The sequence below is a fragment of the Larimichthys crocea genome, chromosome I (assembly GCF_000972845.2).
Source record: "Larimichthys crocea isolate SSNF chromosome I, L_crocea_2.0, whole genome shotgun sequence".
In the NCBI taxonomy this organism is placed as follows: domain Eukaryota; kingdom Metazoa; phylum Chordata; class Actinopteri; family Sciaenidae; genus Larimichthys; species Larimichthys crocea.
The window spans coordinates 8,388,466-8,415,134 of record NC_040011.1 but is presented as its reverse complement, the minus strand read 5'-3'; the positions used below and the strand labels follow the sequence as shown (position 1 = coordinate 8,415,134).

General features: G+C 43.7%; 1 protein-coding gene across 2 annotated transcripts in view; it reads right to left on the bottom strand.

Annotated features, from left to right (window-relative positions):
- Nucleotides 1-8,457, bottom strand: part of LOC104930747 (protocadherin-1) — a 90,437-nt gene extending 81,980 nt beyond the window's left edge. The window contains exon 1 of one of the 2 annotated variants that reach the window (XM_027284086.1): nucleotides 8,062-8,457. The gene's annotated coding sequence lies outside the window, so the exon portion shown is untranslated. Of the gene's footprint in view, nucleotides 1-2,679; nucleotides 2,779-8,061 lie in introns of those variants that run through there. The other variant, XM_027284092.1, reaches the window with a different exon arrangement.
- Nucleotides 8,458-26,669: the final 18,212 nt, after the last annotated feature.

The following is a 26,669-nucleotide window of genomic DNA, read 5'->3' as shown; positions in this document are numbered from 1 at the left end:
TGTTCACACTGACACTGGCATCTATACGACATGTTCTCATAGACGCGCCTTTGTGGCTGTAAACCGTCAGAATAAGGTGATATCTGATGCAGTTTTACAGGTTATACGACACATCTGTCCCCGATAAACACCAGCAGATTTGCATTTCCCTGTTTACGATCATAAAACCTCACAGCGGAGTTTCTGTCCTGAAGGCAGAGTTTGTTTAACCGCGTCATCGAGATTTGCCCGAAGCTGCAAATACAGAATAAAGGATGATTCAGCGTCTAAACACAGGAGCACATACTGTCCAGAAAATATTCTGACACGCTCGGTGTCTCTGCTGGATTCTTAAAATAAAGCGAACCAAAGTTTCTAAAACTCAAAATAAAATAAACTGAAAATATAAAGCAGTTTGATCAAAGATCAACAAACTTTCAGTCTTTGGTAGTTTTTATATTTCGGGTCACAGAGTCAGAAATCTGACTAACGAGGTCGTATGAGGAGTAAACTCGTCCACCAGTACGCCGACGACGCCCCGTTCTACATCCACTGACACCACCTGTCATCACCGTCTCATCCACCTTAAAAACAGCCCGACTAACTATGACTTCAAACGGGAACTATAAGGGAGAGAAATGTGGATCAGGAGCTCCAGATGAACCTGAATCGGATTCAACAACGTCGACAATAAAAACAAACCTCCCTCCTGTTTGAACGTCTGTTAAAGCTGCTCTACAGCGAGCGCACCGTCCAAAAACAGATCTGCCGCTCGCCCACACGACCAGTTAAATCACATCGACCACGTTACATTAGAAAGATGAGCCTGCACGCTCAGTTCTTCAGCACAAACTAAGAACAAAATGACAAAACGCTGAGAAACCTCCTGCAGATTTTTGTCTGTTAAAATCAAAATGTTTGATTTCACGTATTAATCGCGCCATAACTGGTCAGCAGAGTTTTAAAAACTCACAGATTTACGTCCAGTTACTACAAAAAAACACGAGTAAATTATGTGAGTCAGTTAAAAACCATCTGCTACAGTAAAGTCCACCTCTCCAGAACCTCCAGAACCCAACACCCAGAACCAAATAGATATTTAAGAATACAATCTACAGTCCGGCTGATATTTGACAGATCTGTGTTTGCTGCATATTTTCCGTCGACACACACACACACACACACACAGCTGACATGTGAATCATGAGGCCTGTAATGTAAACTGCAACATGTGAAATGACAGAGCGCGCTCGGGTCGTGAGAAGTCACATGTTTGTTCACGTCCCCGAGGAGACGATCGCCGGACGAGGCCGGAGATCGTCCAGCTCGCCTCGATTTTCCCACAGTCCATCTCCGACCATGCAGTGTGTGTGTGTGTGTGTGTGTGTGTGTGTGTGTGCTGCGACACAAAGCCTTTTTTACGAGCACTGTAACATTTCCATGTGTATGAAGCCAGCCAGCCGCTGTTTGACTCCCGGACGGGGCGAGAGACAAAGACTAACAATGGAGGACATAGGAGGAGAGAGAGAGGGAGTGTCCGGACAAAAGCTCCCGTCTGTACATCACAAAGCAGCTCGACGGCCTCGTTACCTCCCACTGTGCGTGTGTGTGTGTTGGCATTCATGTTAACGAGCAGCTTAAGTACAGTACACGACGTTACATTAGAAAGTCGAGCAGCTGAACGCTCAACAAACTGAGAATAAATGAATTTATTTCACATCTAGAAAGAGATTTTTATTCATTCAACTCATTCTGTGACTTTGTTTGTAGGAGAGCTCGACAGGTTTTTGTCTTTTTGTCCAAATGTTTGATTTAGATTATTATTATTATTATTTAGGAGATAAATTAGATTTTCTTTTTGAAAATAATCAAAGTTTAACATTAATTTAACGTGTTAAATATCAGATTTACACTGATTTAACTTAAATAAAGTCATTTATTTCAATAACTAAGTAAATTATGTAAAATTATATTTATTTTACCACTTTATGACAAGATTTATAGAAAAGCACTGCAGTTAAAATCAAAATGTTTGGTTTTATAAACATGTCATGGCTTAATGGGTTTTCTATATTTTTTTTAATCAGTTAAATTTCAGATTTACTCAATTAAACTTAATTGAAGTCACAGGAAAACATGAGTAAATTGTCAGCTGACAGATTTTCGTCTGCTGAAGCTGAAACACTAAATTTACTGTGGAGATACGAAGTACAGTCACTTCAAACTCTGACAAAATACTGCAGACATACTGCATTACACCACAAAACTACACACAGAGTCAAATTCAAGCACTTTCAAGGTACCTAAACCAAAGATTTCCAGACTCTCAAGGCCCTTGTTTAGTGTAAATAAAGTTTCCTTCCTGTGAGCAGACGTCGCCCACGTCTCCGGGCAAAACAGAAAAAAACGGAAAAATACCGTAATTTAAAAAAATAACCTGTTTTTCAGTGAAAGTCTGTCGAGCTGTTGAAATATTTCATTTTGAATATTTAAAATAATTCAGCCTAAAAAACAAACAAAAAAAAAAAACGGTTAAAGTGACGTATTTTCTTTGAATCTTAAAGTTCAATTAAAAACTGTTTTAGGTGAATTAAACGCCTGACTGTTATCACACTGATGTAAAAAAAAAGTTAAATTACCAAATTATTTTTAAATGTCAGAAAACAGAAAAACGCCGTATTTCACCGTAAACTTACCGACCTGAACCGAGCCGAGTTCTAAAGATCCAACGGGATGAGCTGTCGCACGTCGCTCTCCTTCTCTGAACTGTTGCATCTACAACGTGAGCGTCGACCTCATGCCTTCATCTCCATAACAAACACCCCATTGGCTGCTGCACGACAGGCCACGCCCCCTCCAGTGGAGCGAAAAACAAGATTTCCACGTGAAGTTTCAAAACATGTCACGACTTTTATCCTCTGAGATAAAAGTTTATTAATCTCTGCAGCTCATCAGTGAAACCACGTCTTCTTCTCGTTAACGTGAACAATTGAAGTAATTTGTTATGTTACCGCGGCGATTACACACCGTTAAAATATAACTGGAATCCGGTTCACCTGCTCACAGGTGTGTGTTTTTATGTCTATATCTAGGTGTGTGTGTGTGCAGGTGTGTGTTCTTTATATAAATTCCTAACCTGAATGTCCTGTATGTCCTGTTCACACACACACACACACACACACACACACACACACACACACACACCTGGATTGAAATAAATCAAACACACACACAGGAAATCAAAAGATCCTTTGATGTTTTCAGATCTCGATGTTCACGGTCGAGGTGAGCGCTCCGGACAGTGTGTGTGTGTTATTGTGTTAGTGTGTGTTAAAGTGTGTGTTAAAGTGTGTGTTAAAGTGTGTGTGTTAAAGTGTGTGTGTGTGTGTGTGGTCCCCCGCCCTGCAGCACAAAGGGGATTACTCTAATGACTCCATTCACTTCTATTGTTTGATGCAGATTAGCACACACACACACACACACACACACACACACACACACACACATCCTCCCCATTCAGATGCAGCAGCCAACCAGAGCCACCACCTGTGTGTGTGTTTGTGTGTGTGTGTTAAACCCAATCCAACATGAATACCGCGACACAACCCGACCTCACGGCCAATCAGTGAGCCCGAAATTTGACTTAAACTGAGCGCGCTCCAGGTGAGCTCCACCTGCTGTGTCTGTTTCTTCGTGTCACACCTGAGTCTGACGACGTTTACGCTGCAGAACAACAACTCAGAGAAGGTGAACTCGGTTTGTTTGGTGGCTCCGAGACATTTCACGCTCACGGTAACGCGCTGAAGAAATAAACGCTTGTTTTTCACGAGACGGTAACTAAGTTTAAGTTTACGAAGACGTTCAGACTCAACAAGATAAAAATATTAATTAATCACGTCAAAGTTTTGAGTCTAAGATCGTAAACAAGTCGTATTAATCGTTCCTATATAATGTTGCCAAAACTAAAATCAAGACGATCAATAAAAACTAGACACAGTCAGAACTATTAGCAGACATATCGATATTTGGACGTAAATAACTCGGATTAATCTAAATTTTCCTGAATTTACTGACTTTGGAAACATCTAAATAATTAATTATTCTTTAATTAAACCCACAAAACAAATGTAGTCGACTAAAAATACTGAAAAATCTGAATTCAAACGACTGAAACTGAATAAAAATTGTATCTTTATCGATCTTTCCGCACGTTACAGGAAAACAAACGATGATAGCTGGTGCAGACGCCAACAATACATCATCACGTTCTCCGCCTGCGGCAGGTGTTCAGGTGTTCAGGCGTCCACGCCTCGTGTAAACAGTCTGCGTGCCGCACACACAGAGCGATCAGGTGACCGCAGTGAAAGGAATGTGTGGCGTCAGACAGGAAACGCCGGATGACTGTCAGCTGACTCACTGGTTTAATGGTTTCACGGCTGGTTTCGGTGCCGAGGCCGGACTGAGCGGCTCGGGGATCAAACGTGTGACGGTGTACGGACAGGATGTGCAGTGTAACACACACACACACACACACACACACTCTGATCCGCTGGCAGCAGCAGCAGCAGAAGGGGATTACGGGAGTGGATGGCAGATGAACAGCAGAACAATGTTTTAAATCCACGGCGACATATTTATCTCACATGTCGGACTACGGAGGACAAAACCAACGCGGAGACGTGACGGGGGAACGTCGATGAATTAAAAATAAACATTAAAGCTGCAGCAGGTGACATTACGTCATCGTAAATAACTCGTTTTAAAACATTAACCAGGTTAACTGGTGACTCTTTTTGCCCGTAGGTGTGTATGTGAGTTACCGACTGACTGGTGACTTGTCCGTGGCGTACCCCGCCAGCCGGGGTTGGCTCCAACCTGCCGCGATCTTTTAAGATGACTGGAGCCAATCAGGATTGGCCAGCACGTAACGAGCCAATCAAACAGTTGAATTTAACGTATCCGCGACAGATTATCGTCCTGAAGCTTCCCGCTGTTTGTCTCTAATCTAAGGCGGCCAAACGCCGCCTGTGACCACACCCACCTGTCAATCAAAGCGTCCATGCTCTTAATCCTGCATAACTTTAAGCCTTAATATAATGTGAACAGGTGAGTTGTATATAAATTCACCCTCAGTACAGTTGTCATGAACGGGGAAATTAGCTACAGAGACCAAAACTGTTTTTTGTACCAGGCTGTAAACATGTTTATTTCTGCTGTGAAGTTGGACATTTGGACATGGGGACTTATGGAGACTGACTCACTTCTGGAGCCAGACTCAAGTGGACGTTAGAGGAACTGCAGTGGACACGAGGTTGCTAGTTACGTTTACGTAATTTGGTAGTCACGACAAAGAGAAGATCGTTTAATCGTGTAATTAAAGGTGTGCGACCAATAAAACGACATGAATATAAACGACTTCCATCGTTAACATTAACTCGTTTACTCATAATTAGACGAACAGGTCAACACAATTAATTGATATTTATGTTTTAATTTATAGTTTTAAATGAGCTAAAACGGGACATGACGGATTTAATCATGATTTAGAGTGTGTGTGTGTGTGTGTGTGTGACGTTGTTTAAAGATTTGTGTCAAAATTAAATTAATCCACCTCAAACGATCAAAAACTATTCAAACAATCGATCAGTGTTTTGATTTCGTGTCACTTCACTTTGTCTGAATCGACCCCGCGTGGCGTTCTTCTTCTTCTACACGTTCATGTCGGCTGTGAACATTCAGACGACGAGCGTGAGCCGGCGTCCTCTCAAAACAAAAATCAATATAACGACGTCTCAGTAACGGAGCTTTTAGTCCCTGTTTATGACAGGAAATGACATCATCCGCCTGTGAAGGGTCTCCGCCGCCTACAGACGGTTTCCGTGACGCGGAGGGGATTTTTTTTTTTGTGGTTTTGGTGACTTTGATGACCCCGAAATACGACGTGACATCACTTTTAGTGGCTGTCACGGCGATTAGAGCGTCCGGATGATGGATTTACAGATTTCTGTGCAGGAGAACAAACGAACAGCTCAGGACTTTATTTAATCGACTTCATTCTGAAAATATCTTCAATCTTGGAGTTTTTTAAGGCCTAAATTTTTATTTTTCTGATTGTTCAGATGAAGAAGAATCGTCACGTTAACGGCAGCCGGCGCCTTTTCTTCATCCTTTCTCGTCACACCTGAACCGAAACAGAAAAACCTGCCGTGAAAACTCTTTAATCGAAGCGTGGACGTCTCTTTCTCTGCAGCGCCGGGGTGTGTGTGATGAGTGTGTGTGTGTGTGTGTGTGTGTGTGTGTGTGTGCACTCTCCCATTTCACACACCAAACCCATTTCCACTCTCCCGGCTCCCATTTTAATGACGGGCATTAACGACATGGCTCGCTCAGATCTCCAATTTTTACGCAGAAATGTGCAGAACGGACTCTGTCCGACCTCCTTCCTCCTCCTCCTCCTCCTCCTCCTCCACCTCCTTCATCTTCTTCTTTTCCCCGCTGACTAATCCTCCACCTCACACCCCCTCAACCCTCCCGCGGAGCCGCCACCACGCAGCAGCACCGCCGTGGAGGACGTTTGTTTTGTCTTATCTGGTCACATTTGGACGGACGGTCCTCTAAATTAGAGACGAATCCCCAAACCTCAGACCTCGCCCTGCGATGCCACGGCGGTGGTGGCGGCGGCGGATCGGGTGACAACGGGGTCCAAACTGGCCGCAAACCTCAGTGAGAGTATCTCCACCTCCTCCACCTCCTCCACCTCCTCCTCTGCTGCAACATAAGCCTTAAACACACGTTCACAGAGCGGGCGGTTGGTGTGATGCACAGAGGGGAGGGAAACCCTCCAACACGCTGCAACACCACCTCGCCTCACCCGCCTCACAAAACCTCCCGCGAACGTGACGGGGGGGAAGGAAGTGGGGAACGGGGTCAAAGGTCAAGTGAGGGGTTCACACGGAGCTGTGCAACCGACGACGGCGGCGGCTACAGCTCGCCTCTCTGCACGGGGAACAGCAGATGCATGTAAATACTCCACCTCCCACTCTCTCACCCACCCATCCTCCCCCATCTCTCTCTCTCTCTATCATGTAGAACAGGTCCGTCCTCTTCCCCTCTCCTGGTTGGAGACCGGAGCGACCGGACGGACTGGATTCCCAGGCGGTGACACCGTCACCACCAGCAGCACCTTGACGGGTTTCCAGTGAAACTCCGCCGCCTTTATTTGGATTTAAGCTCATGTTAAGCACACACACACACACACACACACACACACACAGACGTGTTAAATTTGATGCTACAGGTGCTCAGGAGGCCTCAGGTGCTCACCGAGTGTGTGTGTGTGTGTGTGTGTGTGTGTGTGTGACGGCTTTATGAGCAGCCTCAGATGAATGGACTGTTGTATTGTTGCTTTAAGCAGCGACGGGAGTCCCTGAAGGCAGATTAAGCTCTAATATTACAGTGGGAAGACAAACCCCGATCATAATGACGAGCTTCTTCTTTTTACTGCCATTTTCTCTCCTCCTCCTCCTCCTCCTCCTCCTCCTCTACAGAGTCCCTGCAGAACTCCTGTGATGCTGCTGCTCCTATAGAGGGGAGCTGTGCAGCCTCCTCCTTACTGTAGAGGCAGAGCCGGGGTTAGGAAACCCGGAGTGACCCACAGGAAGCTGGGTTTTATTACTGAGGAACATGGAGGTAATGCTGAGCACGGATCGATCCGGATCAATAGCACTGTGGTGTAATATAGGTAAAATACCCATCAGGGGGGATCAGAGGGGGAATATCAGCGTTTAAACCGCCATCAGGGGGGATCAGAGGGGGAATATCAGCGTTTAAACCGGGTTATTTCTCACCCAACAAGTGTGCACGGAGGCTGCAGAGATTTGCACCCCATCGAGGATGTGTGTTTTTAATTAAGGTGCAAGTGATAATTCATAATAAAGTGAATTTATTTGTTCAGGCTGCGGTGCGTAAAGCGTCTCCTGCAGAGCTGCAGATGAATATATATATATTTATATATATAATATGTCACAGCAGTGCTGTTATGTAAAGATCTAGGAGCATTTTTCTGTGGAGAGAAGTTCCTACCTGGACCGGGTGAGAGCCGCGCGGTTCCCCAGCTCTGAGCGCTCCAAGCCCGGCTACAGGCTCCGCTCCTCCTCGGTACCCAGGCGGAGCCGCTCCGGGGACCAAAAAAAAAATGAGAAAAGCCCGAAATTAACAATCCAAGCCGGGTGAAAGAAAAAAACAACAATCCAGACAGATGGGGGTAATTATTCCTCCAGATCCTCTCTCACAATCTCTGTCCAGTCTTACTGTCGTGACCGGGGCTGCGCGTCTCTCCGGGGAGAGCGGCTGGAGCTGGGAGCCCGGTCCGGACCGGGGAGGGTGGGGGCGGGAGGGGGGTCACTCACTGCTACTCCGTGAAGCGGGCGGTGTGTACCGGAGACAGCAGCAGCAGCAGCAGCATCCTCCGCCTGGATGGAGGTGGTGGTGGTGATGGAGCACCGGGACGTTAAAGGAGGAGTAAAAAAAAAAAAAAAAAAAAATTAAAATAATAAAAAAAAAAAGATTAAAAATCACCAAAGCGACAGAAACACTTAGGTCCGGTAAGGTTCCGAGGAGTTGCCGCCAAACCAACCAACAACAAGCGGTCCGGTTCTAGTTTCCACCCCGACGCACGGTCACCGCTCCGCCGCCTCAAACTCTCTGTCCGCCGCCCGGTCCAGCACGGAGCAGGTCGCGCGACTGCACCGAGTGTGATGAGAAAGTGGAGTGAGTCCAAACGACTGCGCTCGCGCTTCCCTCCCTCTCTCCCTCTCTCTCTCTCCCCGGTCTCTCTCTCTCACTCTCCCCCTCCTCCTCCTCCTCCTCCTCCCTCCATACACTCCTCTCTATACACTACACCGAGGCTGGGGGAGGAGGTGGTGGTGGAGGGGGAGCCGGGTCGGGCGGAGCTTACATCCACTCTCTCACCACCGACACCAACTAACTCTGAGCGGGTTCCCCAACATTTTCTATGTTTCTTTAATGGCGACTTCTCCTCCTGTAAGCTGCCGTCCGTGGACAGCAGCAGCAGCCGGTGTTGTCTTTAACTTTGCCCGCTTAAACTGTGACTGTATGCGGCAGCGGCGGGGACACAGGTGAGCGCCCCCCTCCACTCTCCAGCCGTCACCCTGATGGGATACTTTACGCCGCCATACTTTTTTTTATTATTATTATTTATTTTTTTAATTCTGTCACATCTCTGCTTCCATTTTCCGCCCATACAGTAAATAAACGTCCCGCTGCCTTCGCCTGTATTTCTGTCACTCCTCCCCGCTCTCCCTCTCTCTCTCCTCGGCTTCTTCTCCCCCTCTCTCCCGCTCTCTCTCCCTCTCTCTCGCTCCGTCCTGCCGCTGCACACAGAGGCGGGAACAGGCCGTCTCTCTCGCGCTCTGAGCGCCACCTACAGGCGGGAAACGGCACGTGACAAGGGCGGGAGAAGCTGGAAGAAGCTCGAGAGCGGAGGCTCGCTCTTCCCGCCACTGCTGGAGCAGAGAGACGGCAGGGGACCGATCAGAAAATGGAGGCTCCGGCTGAAATATATGTGTTTTAAACGTTATGTCTGTTATTACAGCAGCGTGTTGTTGTATGAACAGCATGTGGTGGAAGGAGTATGATGTTTAAAGCAGCTTAAAGCACAGGCAGTGATATTACTACACATGAAACATATGGATTATGTTTGTTTGTTTTGCATATGGCTGCCTCAGTTTCAGTGTAGCAGCTTAGCGAGAATTAAAAAAATATTCTCCAACATTTATTTCACATTTTTAACTGCAAAAAATATGAAGTGTTTTCTGTCTCAGGTGACAAAAAAAGTGACTTATATATTTTTATATTTACAGTAGTGGTGGGTGGATCGATCCAAATATCAATACGAAGTCGGTATCGGATCAATATTAGTCTGGTGAGATCGATTCTTTACTTTGGGGGTTGTTAAGTTGTTTACATATTATTTATATTTTCACCAGTTGTTTTTGTTGTTGAGAATTTTAATTTTATTTTTGTGTTACAGTTTCTCAACAGTACTTGTCTGTTTTAATTTGTTTACTGGTTTGCGAGTACTTTTTTATTTAAGATTTAAAATTTGATAAAGGATTTCGTATTTAATTATAAACTTTGTCCTAATTATGTCCTGGGTTTTAACTATTTAATAATAATAAAAGGAAACATCACAAAAAACACTTTAGGTCATGAAAATTAATTGAGATTTAGCAATTCAATGATGCATCCACCTTATTTATTGAATAAGGTATCGGCGATACTGGCCCGTATTTACTCGGTATCGGATCGATACCAAAATATGCAGTATCGCACGGCACTGATTTACAGTATATTCAGCATCTTTTTAAGTGTTATTTCTCCTTTACACAAGGAAGGCGAGGGTGATGTGAGGAGATTGCAATGCAGTGATTACACATGCAACTAAATTTCATATTTATAATTATTTTAGTTTAGGTTGAGCTAGCTGATAATCTCTGAAGTATTAATACAGTCTTGTATATGACTGAATAAATCTGTTTTCTTAAATAAATATTGTATGTAAGTCTTCCAAAAGTAAAAGTACCGTACAGTTATGTAGCATTAATGTTAGCATGGTGGAGCTCGTTTTAATTTATGTTGTGTAATGTTTTATTGTGTATTCTATATGTGTATTGTTTTATAACAATGTGTATTGTTAAATATATTTTAGTTAGCCTGTCCTGAAATGTGGCGTATAGCACAGCATTAAGCAGCTAGCAGTTAGCCTCCAGGCTAAACTTAGCCAGTGTTAGCTACATTTCTAACTGTTGACATTTGCGTTAGCTTCCTCGCGTTGTATATTTCTCTAACTGTCTGCACTGTTCTAAACAATAAGTTGTTATGTAGCCTATTTATCACATGTATCACATATGTTAACAAACAACAACAACAACACAATAAGCAGCGACAGATCTGAGCTAAAGTTAGCTCGGGTTAGCTACATTTTAAGCTGTCTAACGTCTGCGTTAGCCGACATTTGCTATCCTCACGAGCTGAATATGTCGTTAACTTTTAATAAGTTATGTATTCATTGTAGAGACGTACATTTGTTAGCCTGTATGATGACAAACGACCTGTCAATATTAATCTCTGAGCTAAGGTTAGCCTGTTAGCTACATGCCTGTATTTTTTTAGTTGTATATTTCCTAAACTATCCACAGCGTTATAACATTAATAGTCTGTAAGAGGATTTATTTCCTTCTATACTTGACATTTCTGAGCAATATTTACTGTAGATACTTTGCCGCCGTGCTAATCAAGGTCTCTGTAAATAGCAGTTTGTACTTTGGGTTAATTACAGAGACATCAAGATCACAGAAATGGGAGGGTTGATGAACATAGCTGCGGCTCATGTGCCAGGATTCACACACCCTTTATTTACCACTACATTCCTGGTCAAAATATTACCTTCTGCTGCAGATGCAGCGTCGCAGGACCCCTGAACAAACATTCCCATCCCAGACGTGCAACTGCTAACTATTTCGTACCTTTTGGTAAGTTGTTATATATCATAACAGTGCGTGTACTCCCCTCAGAGTGTACTCCCTCTTCCCTTTCTCCATTTTACTTCGATGTTTCATGTTATTGATGTTAAGCTCAGCAGTTTCTCTCAGGACAGAAATACACAGAGATACTGAATGATGGACAAAAGTGATTTTGTTTTTCCACAGTTTTCCCCTTAAGGGTGGTTCGAGTTCTTGATGATCACGCCTGCTGGAAGAAATGTTTCAAATATACACAGCAGGTTTATTTCTCAGTGTATCTATATGTCAAATAATAAAGCACAGTACATAACACTTACAAGGCGGTGTGGGTCCCAGGTGTTTAGCTACACCTCCTCACCATGTGACCCCATGTGTGAATTACTTTGAGGTAATTTGATTCTAACATGTTTAATTAGGATTATGCACCGTGTGTTGACAGTACAAACAAGCCTGGTAACTGTCAGTAAGAAGCTATTCAGTTGCTAACAGACAGTGAGCTCACACAGTTTGTTTAAAAGGTGTGTCGACTCTTTATCTCTAATGTGGAGCAGTTTAAAGAGAAGATGTGACACACACCTTATAAGGTCCGAGAGCCTCTTCCATTGTTTCATTCCCTCAACGGTTTAAGCCACGTCCATATTTGCCAACTTTGAGGCCTAAAACATGGCGAGGGATTTCAGAACCAACCCGTAGGTTCTGGTCCGATCTTCCCTAGAGAAATTAGAGATTTGAAGACTTTCTTAAATACTTTTAATCGTTTCCTGAAAGATCAGCTCAGTCTATATTTACCCACCTTGAGACCTCAAGCTCACAGGGGATTTCTAAACCAACGCTGGGCATCTGGTGGTCGTTCCCTAGAAAAAGCGTTGATGGATATTCCCTGGAGAACTTTGAGATTTGAACACTTTGTTTCCTGCATTTTGGTGCTTTTAAAAGAGCGACAACGACAAAATAATATTAAAAAGTACAACATATTTATGTTTAATACCTGTAATTGTTCCCTCAGAGGTCAGCTCAGTCCATATTTGCCAACCCCGACTCTAAAACATAAAACATTCGAAACCAACGTGTGGGATCTGGTCGATCTTCCCTAAAGAAATCTAAGATAATGAACTGAAGCTGCAAACACTGGGTGTTAAAAACCCTCCTGACACGTCACAGTTGTGATAACGAAAAGGAAACAAAGCGTGAAGATTTGTCAGAAATCAAGAGAAACGTGAGAAAACTGTGACCCGGGGAGGAAACCAGGAGATGGTAATGAATAACAGTCTCCCAGGAAATACCGGAGGGCTTGAAGGTATGGCGTCTATTCACAATGTCAAAGTTTAAGTTGAATTTCATGTAAAAAAATTTAGGTTAGTCAATCTTTTTTTAACTGCTGGTGGAAATTCCCTGATGAAATGTACAAATTAATCAAATGACCTAATGAAAACACAGATATACTGCAGAGTAAAGCTCTGTCAGGTGTTTCAGGATTATAAACTAAAACAAATAACTTGAAAAGGAGAGATATGACTTTAAACAGGCACAATATTTGCGTCACCGTTATTCTTCTGTGTTAACAAACTCCACCCGTCTGACACCGACAGTGACTTTAAACAAAGCAGCTCAACAGTGTCGTCAATACTGTTTAGCGTCCGTCTGTTTCCTCGATTTGTTTTTCCTCGTTGTCTTCCTGAAGACATGCTGCGACAGGTTGGTCTCCAGAGGAGTTTAAAACGCCGTGGTCGACTTTGTTTCCCAGCATCCCTCTCTGTAATTAACCCCCCGGCCTACGTGGACCCTGACTGATCAGCTGTAATATCCTCATCAATATTCTGTCCTCTGCAGCTCGGCCCGGCTGCGCTCACATTCATAACTGGAGTTATGAAGTTAGTTCACAGAGTTAAAAGTTGTCTGTGGTCGCAGTTCGAACATTTTGTTTGTTTTGAAATGTCTTCATCTGTGTGTGTTTATTGTTAATTGTGCAATTATATATGTTCCAATCAGGAGAGCAGAGTATAGTGTATATCACAAATATGTAAATATGAGGACGTCCACACTGAATCTGCTCATGAAGACGCAGAAGTCGAACACTGAAAAAGAACAACTTGTTTATGTTGTTGCGTCACGTTGTGTTACACTGTGTAGTGTCTGTATCTAGTTTGTGACAGTTTGAACAGGTGATGCTAGTTTGAAACACACAGTCACGACCAATCTACAGTTTCTTACTTCAGGTGTGTTCGGACGACAAATTGTACAAATGAGCAGTTTTTACAGTAACTACGTAAAAATTTGAGTGTTGTACCTTACACGACTGTTCCACTATATTTCAGAGATAAATGTTGCACACGTATATAACACAACACATTAACAATCAGGACAATTACACATATCACGTTACATCAGATCTCAGTTAACAACACGGTTGACTGATTCAGTTTTATTTGTATAAATCATAACAAATGATCTCCTGACACTGCCTGTACAGAGCAGATCTACACTGTACTCTGTGTGAACTGTTTAAAAAGGTTTAAAATAATTATTCAGCCTGTTGTGTTCAAATGAAGCGACTATAAATCTTTAAATCAAATTTAATCTTTTGAGGAGTATCGAAGATATTCTGCAGAATTGAATTTAGTATGTTTACTTTTTTAGATCATGGTATCGAACACTTCTTCCACCGCTGTTCATTAACAACTTTAAAAATGAAGTACAGCGCAGAGCTTGTCAGATAGAAATTCTTGTGAAATAAGAGACACGAAAACAACTCGGCTTTTTGCATTTTTAATGCAATTAGAGGAAAGAAAATCTGTTCTTTGTCTGTTATTTTTCCATTTGTTTCTGTCATTTGAAACGTGCAGGAAAGGAAAGCTGTCATAGCCGCAGACAGACGGACTGAAAGCAACACGTGAGAGAGGAAGACTCCGACAGACTCTGACTGTTTCGGAAATGAAGCTAATTATCATGAAATAAAAACAAGAATCATTTTAATCCTCCGCAGATAATCATCATTAATCATAAAACAAAGAGAAACTGCGCCGTAAAAAATTGGTTCTGCTTCATTGACTTACTTCAGACTGTAGAAGTTGACTACGAGTCCCAGAGAGCATTTCTCTAAGAAACATTCAATCAGAGTTTCAACAAAGTTTAACTGTATTAATCCAACTGGTCCAAAGTGAAGGTGCCGATGGGGCAGGGACAAATGGAAAGACGCTGATAACAATATTAATTATTGAACTGAATTATTGAATTATTAATGCGCGGGAATGAATGAAGTAATTCAATGGTTCGATATATGAAAGTGAGGCAAAAAATAAGAGTTCCAGGCGAGGAATTCGAGCAATGATTTGTAATTTCAGCACACAAATGACTCATTTGAAGGGGCGATTATTAAAAATTTCCCTCCAGACACATGGTGGACTGAAAGGACCCACGTGACCCGAGCCAGCTTGTCTTCCACATGGCCAAACATATGTGGAGACCCAAACGCTCCACTCATATGTGATTGTTTAATATGTTGAAAACTGTTGTTAGCAATATGCTACGATAACAGCCTTTCCTCTTTTGGTTTCCACCAGATTTCTGAATTTGAGTTATTCTAACATGCCACATATGAGGGGTCACACAGGGTCCTCTTAATCCTCGAGGTCCCTGTAGGGACAGTTCTAAATTTTAGTTTGTTTTCCATGAGATACAGAGCAGCTAACAAAATCACTGAGGGTGACCACGTTTCTTTATTTGTAGATTAATGAACATTTAGGGAGGTTTCCTTCATCTTTTCTTCTCAAAGGAAGCACAACAGGAGAAAGACTTCCAGTTAAAGGGACAGTTTGGGTTTTTTCGAAGTGAACAGGTTGTGAACAAACGCATGTTGATGAGTTTATTTAGACGACTTGAGAGTTTCTCGTTTCTCTTTCTTTCTCCCTGCTTATGGTCTTTATGCTAAGCTAGACTAAACACACTGTTAACTGAAACAAAGATATCCATGTTCACGCACTTTGTGTTACGTTACGCTACACTAAAGTTACATTATGCTGAGTTATGTTATGTTACATTACGTTACATTGATTTGCTTTACATTGTGTTGCGCTGCATACTGTATGTGTGTTACATTGGGTTCCGTGCCACTGATTGCATTGCATAGTGTTGAGCTACATTAAGCTGCGGTACATTAAGTTGAGTTGCATTTGCACTTCGTTGTGTTGACTTACATTATGTTGCGATACTGTTCCACTGCATTTCGAAAGTTCAAACATATGGTCGGTTCATGTTAAAATTCATTTTGTAAACCTGCATAATGAAACATTCTCCCCTGAGTCTGGACAACAGGGCAGACTGGAGGATGTCCCGTAATGTTGGCGTCCTCCCAGGTGAGTGGCCCCTTTGACCTGGAGTACCGGCAGCAAGAACATGGAGGTCAAAGGTCATCCAGGACGAGGACGGACGGTCTGAGCCCAGCAGCTTGTCTTCCTCCGGCAGGAAGCTGCTTTACATTCAGCGAGCTCGTCTCGTTCTGCTTTGATGAATAGACTGTAATCTGTAATCTGCGGCGGCTACCTGCTGCTAACGAGCCAAATTAATTAGACACCGACAGTAAACATCTATCGATAAGATCAGATGAAACTTTATTGATCCCTGAGGGGAAATCGGCGCATTGTAGCAACAAACAGTAACAGGAAACCACAGAAGAAGAAGCTGAGTGGTGGGAAACATCACAGATCTACGAATGAAAAAATATATGAAATGAATCGGAGCTTTGAGTTCAGCGTGACAGAAGAACAATACAAGAAGACCAAAGCTGCAACAATTAATCAAACGTTTGTTGTATGAAAGAGCGACAAATTGTTTGTACAAACACACACACACAGTTTGCAAATTAGATTAACCTCCAGAGGTGTGTGTGTGTGTGAGAGAGAGAAATGTAGGGCATTAATAATGAATCTCTGCTGGAAGTTGATAGTATTGAAGCTCTGGGGTTCCTGTGGTGGGCTCGGAGGCGACATTGGTTCTCTGGAGGTGAGAGTACTCCCGCTGTGGTAACTATGTTCAGCTGTACTCGAGTATTTGTTCTGATTACATTACGTCTGGTCAAAAGTCGACAACTTTGCTAACAGTCAAACATCAACCAGGTCCCCAGCAGCAGCTGATCTCACTGCCTAGTCCAGCAGCAGTCAGCCCAGCTCGGCGTCTGTCTTTCAGCCTTTTATTTCACCAAGCTCTCACCAACCACTAAAAGTCAGTCCCACATTTACTCTTGTCCGGCGGCTTCTTGCTCGCTCACTCTCTCCTTTTCTCTTCTTAGCTTCCTCCGTCAGCGTCCTCTTCACTCTCTTCTCCTCTGGTTATATTGCCCGCTTGCGCAGCTCCTGTTCTGGCATGACACCGTCTCTGCTCCCTGTCAGCATTATGTTAAGATCACCTGTGGGTCGTTAAGGACACCTGTGGGTCGTTAAGGACACCTGTGGGTCGTTAGGGTCACCTGTGGGTCGTTAAGGTCACATGTTGTTGATGGTTGTTGGGGCGGAGCAGCCGGAGGACATCAGAGGGAAAACCAGAAAACATTTCCTCCATAAAATATGATCCAGTTTCACCAGAATCAGTGAAATAGTTGCTGCTGTGTGACTTAGTGCCGTAAAGCGTTACGTACTTCCAAAGTATGTTCAGAGTGAACACAAAGCAAATTTCCGTTGTGTTTCATACGTGTAAATTTGAGTGTTCTTGTCTGATTATTCTTTTCAAACTGAACGTGGACGTGAACTGGGACTATTATAAGATTATTATAATAAGTAAATATTATTTTAAAACTCCATTCATGCTCTATTGTAACAGCTTCTTTTCCTCTGGGCCCATTAAAATGAAAATACTCGTACACATATAGGCATACAGCGCACAATCCACAGTATTAAGTTCAATCAACACCCCACTGCTGCCCATAACATCACATTCACTTCAGCTACACGGGGAAGAATAACGCTGATTGCTGCAGCTCATAGTTTACTGCTTCGTTATAATGTGACTCATTAGGAGCCTTTTCAACTGTTTCTCCACTAATGTTGTTTGTTGCTTTTATATCACACAGCAGATTATTCCATTGAGTAACTGTGCTGTACACGTCGGGCTGCATGAAAACACAGTGAGGAAGAAAAGGCTAGTAGAGAAACTTTATTTATATGTATGTTTATATCACAGTGATACACAGCACTGATTTGTATGTTTGTGTGTTTATTTCTGCTGTGAAGTTGGACATTTGAACATGGGGACTTATGGAGACTGACTCACTTCTGGAGCCAGCCTCAAGTGGACGTTAGAGGAACTGCAGTTAAGTCTATATCTATTCTCATTCACATGTTAAGACATTTCATGACCACGCTATACTACCAACAAATGGTACAAAAACTGACTAAAAACAACCTGGTTTATCCTCTGTGGAGCCTAAAAATTAAATCTGTCAATAAGGGGTTCATCCTCTGGGGATCATCCTTCAAAAATTCTAGCATCTAGTAGTGCCAGATAACCTGGCCAAGGAGAAATTTAGTTTTTATTGAACTTAATTGTAGTGGCACAAGAGAAAAGATCAGGGGTTAGTAATATGATGTAGGATCATCCTCTTGTGAGCACTCTTGTGAAAACTTAGACCACCCCCTGCATGAAGCTGAAATTTACCGTTTTTCCCCAGAATCCATGTCACCATCCTGCAGGACCCTCAGAAACAGGAAGTGCGGACTCCTCTCGGCGTCCCGTTAAACCTCGGAGGTTTCACGCTGATCAGGTGCCTCAGGGGTCGCTGAGTCCATCAGGCGCCTACAGTCCGCCACATGAAGCGTCCCCCCGCAGGTAGAGCCACCAACACTAATGGTTCCTGGGTGACATTTAGATAAAGGTGAGAGGGAAAAAGGTTCAGTTAACTCACCATCAACCTTTAACCTCCCGTCCAGGAAGTCAAACTGCAGCCAGCGAGCCTGACATTTCCTCCGCGGAGCACTTTATTCAGCTAATTAACCCGTTAGCTGGATGACCTGCAACACAAAAGGACGAGGAAGAAAAGCACGAGGACCGGTGATCTGGTCTCTGGTCAGACGACTGAATCAGCAAATAAGTACATGACTCAGCAGCTGTTATTCACTGACTAACTATTTAAAAAACTTAAATCCGAGTCTCAGCACATTTCAATCATACTGTACAAACGGTGTGAGGCGTCCATTATGAGGCCTGCAGAGAGAGAAGCAGTATTTTCTATGTAAGCTGGAAGAAAGACGTCTTTGTTCTCTGGCCTCCACGATGTGAAAGGAGCATTTTATTTTATAATAAAAGACAAATTTCTCTGCAGTCAGCATTACAGTGTTTCGTCTTTGTTAGTGTCCATCACGATCGCTACAAAAGCTACGATATATAAAGCAATGTAGCATAAAAATCACTGTTTGTGTTCGTGTTTCCCATGTTTGGTCGTGTTTCCCGTATTTTGTCGTGTTTCCCGTATTTGGTCGTGTTTCCCGTTTGTGTGTTCTGTATTTGGTTGGATCCTTCCTGTGGTGCAAACATTAACACTCCCCCGGTGCTCTGAGCTGACAGTCCTACTTTCCGCTGTATAAACAGTATTGTCCTTTAACCTGACTGTGAACTGACGTTTGTCTCACCGTGGTACAGTAACCATAGCGACCGTGGTCATTTCACATCCCTGTGGCGGAGTGGGTGGGGGGGGTTGTTTGTTAAAAAGCTTCAAGTATGCTATCAGCGTTAATTGCTGTGCAGACAGATGATGAAGTGGCTTAATTAATGGGCCAGCGGGTCGGCCAATCAGATGACGGAAACATATACAGCTAGGTGACAGTGGGCGGGGCTGCGGTCGCCTGCGTCTGACTAGCCAGGCGTCACGGAAACACAGACCGGTGTAAACACAGCGACTGACCTGCTGCTGTTTGTCAGGTGACCTTTGACCTCTCCTGTATAGACGCTGGTTATTATCCCATCAGTCCTGGAAACACATGCAAAGGCGAGGTCTCTTCACCGCTCGCTGTGACTCACTCTGTGGAGACACTGACAGTCAGTCTCATTAAATTAACTGTTTACAAACCGTCCTGGATTACTGATGTTGTAAATGCAGCACACACTTAAACTGATATTGATGTTTTATGTGTCTAAACTTCATTTTGTTATTGCCATCTGTTTAAATAGTACAGTCGTGTTCTGTATATGGTCATGTTTTTACGTATATGGTAGCATGTTTCTTTCTATACATGGTGGCATTTTTCTATATTTGGTCATGTTTTTTTGTATATGGTCGTGTCTTTCCTGGTTGTGTTTTCCATATATGGTCGTGTGTTTCTATATATGGTAGCATTTTTCCATATTTGGCCGTGTCTTTCCTGGTTATGTTTTTCCATATATGGTTGTTTGTTTCTATAGATGGTGGCATTTTTCCACATTTGGTCATGTTTTTCCATATATGGTTGTCTTTCCTGGTTGTATTTTCCATACTTGTTTGAGTCATTTTCTCCAGCATTGGTTTGTTGTTGTTGTTTTCTTCAGTTTCAGTGTGTTGAGCTCTCCGGGCCACTGTAGTCAAACACCTGTAACAGGTGAGGCTCGGCTGTATTGACTTTCAAAGTGAGTTTTCACACACACTCACACAGTCACACAAACTTGTCTTTGTACAGTAACATCACATCTCGTCCTCCAAACTGTTGTGCAGACTTGTGTTTGCATGTTTTTCCCTCGTGGAGTTTTAAAAAAGCAGATTTTAGGTGTGAGTGTCTGCAGTGTGGTGTGAACACACACACGCACACACACACACACACACACACACACACACACAGCCGAGATCTCTTTAAATTTAAACGGCTTCGTGTAAACTCACCCTTCGTCTCTCTCCTCAACATCTGTTACCATGGCACCCATCGGAAAATACTGCCAATCAATCTGCCAGCTCCGCCCCTCCCAACATGAACCACACACACAATAACACACACCCTCGAGCATTTAGTGAGCCATTTAGTGTGTGTGTTTGTGTGTGTGTGTGTCATCCTTTCTCATTAATGCAACACACACAAACATTAACGTGCTGCAAGCTACAGAACCGCTCGTCTCAAATGAAATGAAACACACACACACATACACACACACACACACACACACACACACTGTTTAGCATCCGCTGTTATTGTGTTTGTGCGTCGTGGTCTCCATGGTAACAGCGAGGTCAGCCACCAACAGAGGGCTGATTACCATTAATTATTATTTATAATTATTCATCCACCGCTCGGCTCCATCTGATCCACGTGAAACTAAAAGATGGAGTCCAAAGTTTGTTTTTGAGCCGTCGTGGTGGCGATGTCGTGGTGACGTGGTGGTGACGTGGTTGCGATATAAATACAGCAGCACCAAGTCCATGACGAGACATGACAGTACTCAGAAATCACTTTGGAACAATCCCAACAGAAAACTGAGTGACTTTAAAGGCTGCTGTGAAGTGAAAATTAAAACTCATCAGAGTGAAAATGTAATTTTTCTGAACCCAAGAGTTAGAAAATGTGTCACGTGTACATCGTGATCTTAGTCAGTTTCCTGGAATACACCTGCTCTTTGTCATGTTTTCATGTTTTCTCCATTAGAAATGCATCCTCAGGGGAACCTGATCATACTCTCACCACTAGAAAGGCACCCTGGAGGGCCGTGCATCACATTTTCTCAGCAGGAAGGGCCTCCTGGTGGACTCTGCGTCGTGTTTTCTCTTTATTTTTTCACATTTAATCAGATTTCTCCTCTAGAGGGGAACCTTCAAGAACCCTCCGTCACAGGAGAAGCCTCCATCAGTTTACTGCATCATCAGACATAATAGAAACATTCCTGAGAAAACATGAACCAGAGGTTTGGGAAAGAGAAACCAGCATGTAAACGGAGAAAAATCTTTTTCTTTAGCTTCACCACGATCTTTCTCTTTGAGCGAACACAAAGAAGAGCAACCAAACTGTTCATTCATGCTCGATTTCATCTGAAAACGTTGTTGATGAATAGTAACTGACCAATGCCAGAGCTCGAACGCTCATGAAAACCGAGCTCTCGAGACATTTTCTGTTTAGACGCAGACCGGGATCCTCGAGAGCATCCTTGATCCCACTTATACCTGTGTTTTCTCTGAAGGTTTACCTGCACAGAAATGATTTACACTAAATGAAATGATTGAACTGTATTCACTGCAGGTCAATAACCGTCATGTTAGAAAACACTGCAAAGTGTCATGTTGTCATTGTTCATGAAGTCATGGACAGGCTTTCATCTGAGGATTTAAATCAGGCTCATTGAGACGTTCCACCAAATTTCAGCCTCTTTCAGAGGGTTAAGTGTTTCGGTCTGCAGGTGGAGTTTAATTTAACTGCGTGTTTCTCACTGACTCACTGAATTATGAAGTTTAGGCACAGAAACTGCTCGCAGAGCTTCAATAGTGACTTCCAGCTCATTGTTTAGACACATCCTCACTGTTTGTCGTGCTCAGATAGAGACTGCTGAACCTAGACGAGCATTCAGCAGCTAAAGAGACAGATTCACCCTCATGAGGCGGTGGAGACCAAAAACAGAGCGACTAAAAGACTTACTCCGTCAGCGTCCTCTTCGCTCTCTTCTCCTCTGCCATTATGTCCACAGAGGCTGCTGAGCCCGGTTACATTGCCAAATCCAGATTTCTTTTGCTAACAGACTGTGTGCAATGCTAGGTAACGTTAGCTTTGGAATGTAGTCTGCTAACAACAAACGACCAGCAGCCACTACAACACAGTCCTGATGATAATGTTAGCTTGCTAGCTAACTGGGCAGACACAAGGAGCACTGACACAGCCCAGCTAACAAACTGTGCTAACATTATCTAACAAACTGAGCTAACAGCAGCTAACAAACTGAGCTAACAGTAGCTAACAGCAGCTAACAAACTGAGCTAACAGCAGCTAACAAACTGAGCTAACATGAGCTAACAGCAGCTAACAAACTGTGCTAACAGTAGCTAACAGCAGCTAACAAACTGTGCTAACATGAGCTAGCAGCAGCTAACAAACTGTGCTAACATTATCTAACAGCGGCTAAGAAACTGAGCTAACATGAGCTAACAGCAGCTAACAAACTGAACTAACAGTAGCTAACAGCAGCTAACAAACTGAGCTAACAGCAGCTAACAAACTGAGCTAACATGAGCTAACAGCAGCTAACAAACTGAGCTAACAGTAGCTAACAAACTGAGCTAACAGTAGCTAACAAACTGAGTTAACAGTAGCTAACAGCAGCTAACAAACTGAGCTAACAGCAGCTAACATTAGCTAACAGCAGCTGTCCATCATAAACTCTGTAAACATATTTCTGGAAGCCATTTTGTTTCTGGGCTGGCACTAACAATATGGCTGTCAGGATGAGTGACAGGTCTGTGTGTGTGTGTGTGTGTGTGTGTGTGAGATACCATCAACAAACCAACAAGTGTAATGCTGACAGGAAGCTCTGACAGCACGACGCACTGTGTGCACCGTTACATCATCCACCTGAATCTGAGCTCACCTGCAGAACACCTGACCTGCTGCTGCTCACCTGCAGACAGACAGACAGCCAGAGACACGAGGAGCAAGACTACAACTCCCAGAATCCTCAGCACGAGGCTCATCTGTCCAGCTTTGTACCAACAATATGTTAAATCTGGGTTTAACTAAAAGACCCACCTGTCAGTCAAAGCATCCACGCTCTTAATCCTGCATAACTTTAAGCCTTAATATAATGTGAACAGGTGAGTTGTATATAAATTCACCCTCAGTACAGTTGTCATGAACGGGGAAATTAGCTACAGAGACCAAAACTGTTTTTTGTACCAGGCTGTAAACATGTTTATTTCTGCTGTGAAGTTGGACATTTGGACATGGGGACTTATGGAGACTGACTCACTTCTGGAGCCAGCCTCAAGTGGACGTTAGAGGAACTGCAGTTTTTGGCACCTCCTGTATTAGCTTGCCAAAAACAAAAAAACAAATCAGTTAACGTGATATTTTTATATCAAAATTAACGGTCTAAAAATTAAATATTCCTAAAAAAACAAAGACATGAGCTAAAATCTGCCTTGTTTTATTTATTGACCTCAAACTATCGTATTTATTCAGTTTAATAAGCAGCTGATCGTATTTTCTTTTGCATGTGGCATCTGAAAGTCTAAGTTTAATTAATATTCAGACTCACCGTCTAAAACACGAGCTGAAATCTTCCTTCTTTTGTCTCCGTCGAAGTCGAATCATCTCGCTGTGGTATTTTTAACCTGAGAGGCGTTTTTCTCAGAGGAAGCTGCCTTTTACGTCTCTCCCTGATGCCTTGAATGCAGCACGGGCCCCAGCTGGATGAGGTGCGAGGGGGGCATGATGGGAGATGGAGGCTGTGCCGCCTGCGGCCGTGTTGGAGCGCAGGTCTGTAGTCCGATTCCCACAGGCGCTCATTAGAGAGCCGCCACTCAGGAAACACACCTGCCGGCAGCCAATGAGACGCTGCCCCACAACCCACACAGGTCCCGCCTACACACACACCAACGCGCTAACAATGCTAAAACACACACACACACACACACACACACACACACACACACACACACACACACACACACACAGTTCGGCCTCCTGGTGCTAATCGAGGTAAAAACATGAAATCAAACTATTACAGGCTGCGTGGACGTCTTCATCCGCGATGGAGGAGACATGATGGAGGCAAACACAGCTACATCCCGACGCTCAGTTACTCCATCACGGAGGAACCACAGCTAACGGACTGAGCTAACAGCAGCTACAGTTGGCAGAGACACCATTCGCCTGATCACAGGTCAGTGTAGCATCAACAGTATATATATATATAGTTTGTATTATAATATAACAGAATAAACACTGCAGACTTCTTCAGGTTTCTCTGTGTGTTGTATCCAACATGAGAACACTAAGGATTGTGGGTAAATCCCCGGGGGGCGGCGTGCAGAGCGAGCGAGGACTTCACAGAGCGAACACGTGAATGACTGAAGAAGTTTGAGCGAGCCCTGCAGCACTGATCGGACTCTGATGGGACCGGCCCGGCTTCATACAGACAACCACAGAAGAAGAAACGAGGGCGCCGTCAGAGGAATACTGCGGCATGCTGGGAGAATTATTCCTGACCACAGATGAGAAACTGAGTTTTCATGTCGGACTGGACACTGCCGGTTCAGAGGTTCTGTTGCTGTGTTCACTGTTAGTCTGGACACTGCCGGTTCAGAGGTTCTGTTGCTGTGTTCACTGTTAGACTGGACACTGCCGGTTCAGAGGTTCTGTCGCCGTGTTCACTGTTAGACTGGACACTGCCGGTTCAGAGGTTCTGTTCGGTCTCTGGAAGGTAGACGCTGACGTTAGCTCACAGCGCTAGCTTGAATACCCTATTTGACTGTTTTTAAAGGACCCCCGTCAGATTAAACACATCTCCTAAACTGACTTTAAAAATGTTGGTGGAGGGTTGGGTGGAGGTCAACATCTGTCTCTGTTGGAGGATTACTGAAGCTCCGTCAGCTCTGACACGAAATCCATAAATTACTCGTGTTTGGATTATTTCTGTTTCATCATATTACCATACTTACAGTAATGCGGTTGGTAACCTACATATTTTACATTAACGCATTACAGCTTCTGTTTGTTTGTCGCACGTTCACAAACATTTTTAACCCTTCAGACTGCAGCGTGTCCATCATTATAAAATCATTCCCTGCGAATCAAACACGTTAAATAAAGTCCAGATCTTTGTGTTGTGGATAGTTTAAGTTACCATCAATAACCAGCAACAGAAATATACATCATTATGTTAATATCTATGTACGAGTCAGCAGCGAGGACTGACCAGGTTACTGTGACTATTTGAAGATCTTTAAGTGGCCAAAGACGTTGTTGAAACGCCACTGATGAACCACGTCCAGGTTTTAGACAGTCTGCGGTCATAGAGTGATTGTAGGTGCGCCTGGACAATCAGAGGCGTCACCCCAGTACAAATACAGGACAACCTGGAGACTTCAAGGGGAACTCCTCCAACCCTGCCGCCCATCACCATACTCAACAACACTGCTGTGGAAACATCTCCAAGGATCTCCAAGGACTTGATGTTGATGGATTTCCTGCAGCAGCTCAGGAAGCTCGACCCCCCTCAGGAGCAGCTCGTCCATCACTGTCTTGGTTCAGATCTGCCACCAAGCATGACAGGAACCGACCAGAATCGACAGTCAAGACTACAACCAATCAAGTCCAAAGTCAGGAAATGTCACCACAGATCCATCACACAGTAGAAACAACCATTCACTGCGGTGAATGGCCTCCATGTTTGATGTTTCTTAAACCATTTGACCCAAAGCCAACTGAAATCCATGCCGGTTCCCATGGCAACATGATGCACACATCTTACGGTGACGTAGGTATCAAACATCTCATCATATCTGAGCATCGACATCGGTCACGACTCACTTTTTACAGACGATTTTAAACCCGAAACTCCAAACACAATGCTTCCGTAGAGCAACAGAGGTTACCATGGTGATGAATCCAGGTTGAAGGACCTGACAAACACACACACATACACACACACACTGTAGATGTATACAAGTTTTAAGACTGTTCGTATGAATCAGATGAAGAACTTTAATTTCTCTTTTCAAGGACTCAAGTCAAAGCCCTCCTCGTCTTAGTTTTTAGACGCTGGAATGCTAATTAGCTTTTATGAAGTGAAAGCAGAGAACGGGGAGGAGGAACGACGGCTTTATGAACAAACAGCCTTGATGATGATGATGATGATGGTGCAGCAAAGCATTTTGTCCTCTTCTTTAATCTCATCAGTCAGAAGATGATTAGAGCGCCAACGTTTGCATCCAGGAAGACGAGTCGGAATCAACAGAGGAGGAAGAGAGTCTGAAGTTTGTGTTAAAGGTTGCTCAACAAACGTCTTATCCCAGGCCGGGTCATCCTTCTCCCCATCAACACATCCCAGCTCCTCTTGGAGGATCTCAAAGTGTTCCCAGGCTAGATGGGCTATGTAGTCTCTCCAGCAGGTTCTGGCACAGGGTCTCCAACCAGTTGGACGTGCTTGTAACACCTCCAAAAGAAGGCGTCCAGGAGGTCCGAATCAGCTGGCTCCTTGTGGCACCTAGTGAAGGTTTGA